Below are 6000 nucleotides of genomic sequence, written 5' to 3' on the forward strand. Positions count from 1 at the left end.
CCTGAGAGCCTGACCCAAGCTGGTTCCCCCCTAATTCTGCAGAATGTGTGCCTCCCCACCTCTCAGCCCACCTGGAAGATCCCACACTTTTCTTGTGAAAAGACCAACCAAAAGTTCTCAGGGTTTCGAGAGCTTGTGTTACCCCCTCCTCTACCAAGCGCATTTTACACTGGATTGAATTTCTCCTCTTTATGCAGGAATTCAGCCCTGTGCACACGAATATCACCAGAGTCATAAATATTAAGAACGGATTTTTTCTTTCATTTTTCTCCTTCTGCCCCAGCGGCGGTACGGGCGGCAGAACCAGGCAGGTCTGTAATTCTGCATGGGCCGTATGGGTTCTGTGGGCTCCCTGGGGGCGGGGTGCGCCGGGCCGGGTGGTGCTGGCGTTACCAAGACAGGAGCAATGCTTTTGTGCGTGTTTGGAGGCTGGAGGAAGGTTCATGGCCAGGTCACTGCGCCAGCATTCTTTCCTCGGCCACGGCGGCCACGGCGGGCCCCAACGGGAGAAGCCCAGGCAGGGGGGCACGGGTCTCGGGAAGCCGAGCTACAGCTGCTGTGTTTGGTTTCCCTTTGGTCCCAGGGATTTAGATAAAAGGGCTGCTTTTATTGATTGGGGAGAATGGGGGAGGGAGGAGGCTGTAGAAGCCAGCCTTTGGCTTTTTGTTTTTCTAAGCAAACATTTATTGAGCATTTACTGTGTGCCAGGCATCATGCTAAATGCTTTTCATGCATTATCAGTTTGAATCCATGTGACACCCTGCTGCTGGAGTCTCTTTTTGACTGAGGCGGAGTCTGTAGCTCAGAAAGGTTAAGTAATCTGCCCAAGGTCACACAGCTTATAAATGGGGCCGAATGTGGGCCCAGGAGCCTTTTGTCAACGCACTATTACTGTGGTCCCCTTGCTGCTCTCCCCACCCCCACCATTGCCACCAGAGTGGTCTTTCTGGGACTCAGCCCTGCTCTGCAGTCATACTGGCTTCCCTTTTCCCCTGTGCAAATTCACACTGTGATTTGAGCTCCCCTTCTTCCCCCCGGAGTCCCACTGAGCCGGGGCCTCTCCACCCTGTGCTTCTGTCCCTTACACCTTGCAGTCCTTCACAATTCCTGAGCCCAGGCCTCCTGCCAGGCTCTCAGAAGCCCCTCCTGTAGGGATCCACTCCCTCCCTGCCAATCACATCTCCTGTCTCAGTGCCTTTGGGCCCCTGGCATGCATGGTCTTGGTAAGATAGGGTTCTAGAGGTTAGGAGGTATATGTTTCTTTCTGCCCGACTGCCTGCATGGGGACCGGCACATGGTGGGTATTCTGCTAATGCTTGTGATACTAACTTGCATGGGAAAACTTAATTTTTGCCTCTGTCTCCTCAGCACCCAAGGTGTTTGATGGTCTCAGGACTCTTTCAGGCTCCTGCCCCAAGTGGCATGGCCCCCATCCCTAAGGCCTCAGTGGCCATTCCCTGCATAAGCATAAAGGTACAGGAAGAAACTGACCAGTTATGGAGATGAAGGCACTGCCTCTGGGTGCACAGGTGGGTTGAGGCAGGTAGAGAAAGATGACGACCCAAGGGCCCAACATCTGGAAGGTAGATTGGGGACGAGTCCTCGGCTGAGGGTCAGGCTGGCTCTGGACAGACATGGGAGATGCTGGGGTTAGACATGGGGCTGGCCGGGGGTAGACCTGAGACGCACACGGGGGCGCAGTGAGAGGGCAGGTGAGGGGACTCTGAAAGTGCAGGTGTTACCTGGCTAACAGGAAACTGGAGGGGCAGGGATTATCCAATTTAAGATCACAGAGACAGATGCCATTTGCTGAAATGAGTTAGGACCCTGGCTGGGTATTTGCGTTGCAAAAAACAAAAACAAAAACAAAACAAAACAAAACAACCCTCATCAAGGTATTACTGGGGGATCAGTGTTACCCACTCTAGTTAATGAGCTGATAATGCTTCCATGGGAACCTTTTCACAGAGCCCTCAGGGGAAGTCTCCTGGACCTCACTTTCCTCCTCGGTGGTATGAAGGCCTGGCACAGCAGCCCTCCTGCCATGCAGGTGGTGGTGCCCAGGAGAGACTGTCCCAGCCTGTGCTGCAGACAGTGATGAAGGGACTGCTCTAGTCGGTAGCACTCCTGAGCACTTGCTCTGCAGGAGGGGATAGAACGTGACTATGCTGCTTCCGGCCTTTCCCGTGTAATAGTTCATTAAGGTTCCATCGATTCTGAGTCGTCATGTGAGTTTCTAGGTTGGGGGGCAAGTCTCTTGCCATGCCTAGCCTAACATGTAGGGTATCGACCGGTTCGTTTTGATCCTGACACCCCTTAAAGCTGGGCGGGGGTGGGGGGTTGAAATTCTCATTTGTGAAATGGAGCTGATACGGCTCCAACAGGGCAGGTCACTGTCCCAAGGTCACACGGGTGAGTGGTGGAGGTAGGGGTGAGTCAGGTTTGGCTTACTTGAGGACTCTTACCTGGGCTGAGTCCGCGGCCTTGATCTGGCCAGCTCAGCCGTCCGTCCTCTCTTCCGGGCTCTCCCAAAGCACACGGATCACAGGGTGTCCCAACCACGTTTCTCTGCATCCTCCCCTTGGTGAGGCCCGGTGGATTGTGGCTGGCACAGCCCTTCTCTTCCTGAGCTGGTGGGCCATGTGTGCCCGGTGGCCTTGCCCTCTGTTCGACACACTCGCTCTGGAAGGCTCTTGGTGGAGGCAGCTTGGGGCAGCATTGCTTTGTTTATAGTTAGTTCCCAAGCTTGGTGGTTCAGATGAAAACAAAAGAGAATGACAGTTTGGGTGACCACACTGGCTTGCAGGTGTCTGTTGCTGCTCACAGAGCACTTCCGCACCCATGGTTATGTTGGAGAGGCCCAGAGGCTGACTTCGTTGCCGAAGGACATTGGAAGGTCGTCTGGAACAATGACCAGGGCCTGTGGCTTGCTGACTGCTGCTATGTGAGTGCCGAGGGGCAGGGCCAGACTGTGGGTGAGGGCTCGTGGCCTCTGATTCTGCCGCTTTTCTGGTGTGTGAGCCGGAGGGTGTGGCTTAGTCTCCATGCCCCCACTTGTGAAACAGGGATGATCAGGAGGAGGAAGAGGAGATTGGTGATGACAATAGGTGCTCCCCGTGTGGGGTGTGTGAGTCCTAGCAGGGACCTGATCATGGAAGGCAGCCCCTAAGCGGTAGAACTGGTGTGGGTTGCTGTGATGGCCCTGGGAGAGGTGAGTCCTCCCAGCCCCCTCCTCCCGTAGGCTGGAAGGAGGCCGACTGGCCTGCTGACCCCGCAGGACAGGTTCCTCTGCAGTGTGGGCCCTGTGCCTGCCCAGAGCCCCTTCTGCACAGGAGACACATGGAGATCCTGTTAAAGCCCTGGCGTCCATCGTTCAATCAATCAGGCTAATCTGCCTGGCCCTCGATAAGGGCGGGGATCAGGTTTCAGGGAGATTTTCCCGGGATTACTTCTAGTAGCCGCTCAGTCTAGACGGGCCTCTCAGTTACAGGCGCACAGACAAAGGCGAGGACCGGGAGTGCCCGGCCGCGAGGCTGCCGGGAGACCTGCCTTGAGCTTCTCCCTCCCTCCCAGCCCCTGCTGTCTTCCTGGGGGGGCCGGGGCTGGGGAGAAACGGGCTTACACCCTAGGGCCCTGGTTGGTGGAAGTGAGGGTCCTGAGCCCCTGCAGTGTGCCCAGCAGGGCCCCACGGCGCCATTGCAATATGAGGATATGAGCGGCTGCTGTCTCTGATGTACTCCCTCTGTGCCAGGTGCCGTGAAGGACACAGCTCGCCTTGATCCCCTTCAGTGACCTTATGGTGTTGTCACTCTTGTGCCCATTTTAAAGATGAGGCCAGTTGTGCACGGGAAGGTGTGGTCTCCACCAAACAGTGGTGGAACTAGGATGTGAATGGAGGCCTGTCACCGAGGTTACTCTGGGAACTCTGGGTAGGGATCAGCTTTCGGGAGAAGGCTGTCCAGTGCTGCAGGGAGAGGCAGTGAGGTCTACCTGCATGCCCCCCTTCTGGGTTCTCAACCTGGTTTTGCTGTGTGCTCTGGGACCTGGGCAAGTTACTTTTGGATACCCATTTGCTCATCTGTAAAATGGGCCTGATCTCTACTGTGCCAGACAGGGACATTGTGTGGGTCGGCCAAGAGAACGTGTGTGAAATGGTTTTGGAAATTGTGGAGTGCTGCATTACTGCCTGTCACCGGCTCCTAGTTTGCTGTCTGGCCATGAATGAATGGATGGATGGATGAATGATTCTGAATAACCTGCCTTGTAAGGTAGAATCAGTGAATCTTGTCTACTCCCTGTCTCTACTTCCACCACTCCCACTGATCCCTGGAAATGTGGGGAGCAGCCCTGGAGGCCAGGTGCTCCTAGTGGAAACGTGGGGAGAAGCTCAAGGCCACAGGGGACAGGGAGCTGCAGGTAGGACCTCTCTCTCCAGTTTTCCTGGAAGATGAGCGGGAGGCATGTTCGGCCTTCACCCTTCTGGGGTCACACCTGTGTCTCCCTCTCAGATACTGCCGTGTCCAGGAGGAATGTGCCTGATCTTCTTGGGCTTTTGGAATAGCCCAGAGAGGGAACTTAAGGAAATGTCCTTTGGGGGCTAGACTGTCAACTTTGGTCATGTATGTGTATGATCAAGGTGGAAGGAGACAGACAGACAGGAGGCGTATATGACTCTTCATCTGAGGACTCCTCTCCCTTGAGTTTGCAAGGTTCTATATTACTTTCTGGTTCATGTCTTGCCCCCATGCCCTCCAACAAAGTTAAATACTTAACTCAAGAGAACAAAGCATCACTGGTGTAATGGATTAGCTTTTCCCAGAGCAGCAAAAACAAAAGTCAAAACAATAAAAAACAATTATAGCAAAGTTTACAAATTCGATGAGACCCTCAGGCATTGTTCTTCTATATAAATAACTTCTAACTCCAGCGTTTTTTGTTTTAAAGGCATCAAATCAGAAACTGACCTTGTATGTGAATGTTGGAGGGCAGAGGTTACACAGAGATAGCCTTGGGTGAGCTGACATGCACACCCCTTCCCCAGGAATGTATAGCTATCCGACCTATACACTGTGTTCTTCAGATCGGAGTATATAATGATCAAGGGAGTGTAGTGAGGAGGGAAGAGGAGGTCTATGTGCAAGGGATACTGGAGAGAAGCATGCCGAGCCCATGGAATTTTGAGTCTCAGTGACCTGAGTTTGAAGCCTGGATTCACCATGTTACCAGCTGCGTGACTCAGGAAAGTCACTTAACCTCTCTGAACCTCTGCTTTCTCATCTGCGAAATGAGGAGAATGATAGGACTTAGGTTAGGTTGTTGTTGTGAAGATGGGTCCAAGATGGACAGGCAGGACAGGGCTGTGTGAGGAGGAGAAGGCTTTGCCCTTGGGAGGATGAGCGTGGGGAACTGTTGGCACAGCCACGAATCAATAGACTGGGCCTTCGTTGTGGGTTCTGGGGGTGTTTAACTTGCCCTTTGTAATCTGCCTTGGGTGCCTCGACTCATTTCCATTTTCACAAATGCATCAAAAATGCCACTGGGCTCAGAACAAATGCCAATTTAACTCTGTAATGGAGTCTTAAATTTCCACCGAGCCATGCATGGCTGCTCCCAGCAAGATGAGCAGAATTACAATGAAATCAGCATGTGTTCATGGACGTTGACTGTGTTATTAGCATCTCTGGATTTGATGAACATTGATCTTTTCCATGGTCCACGAGCAAATGATATCGGTGAAAAAGAGGTGGGAAAGGTACCCTTGGATGCAAACCAGAGACATGCACTGCAGAAAAGGAAAAATGGCGGCATTTCTGCCACCTTCTCTCTGTAGAGTCTTGAATGAATCACTTGGCAGCTGTGGACCTCAGTTCCCTTAATCTGTCAGATGTGATCGTTCCTGTTTGGTGTACCCAGTGGGTTTTTTGGGTGACCACGTGAAAAGATGTACCAAAAAGATGTTTAAAAACAGAATTTTGTACAGATGTGTAGAGTTGTTATGGG

The sequence above is a fragment of the Lynx canadensis genome, chromosome A1 (assembly GCF_007474595.2).
Source record: "Lynx canadensis isolate LIC74 chromosome A1, mLynCan4.pri.v2, whole genome shotgun sequence".
Lineage (NCBI taxonomy): Eukaryota > Metazoa > Chordata > Mammalia > Carnivora > Felidae > Lynx > Lynx canadensis.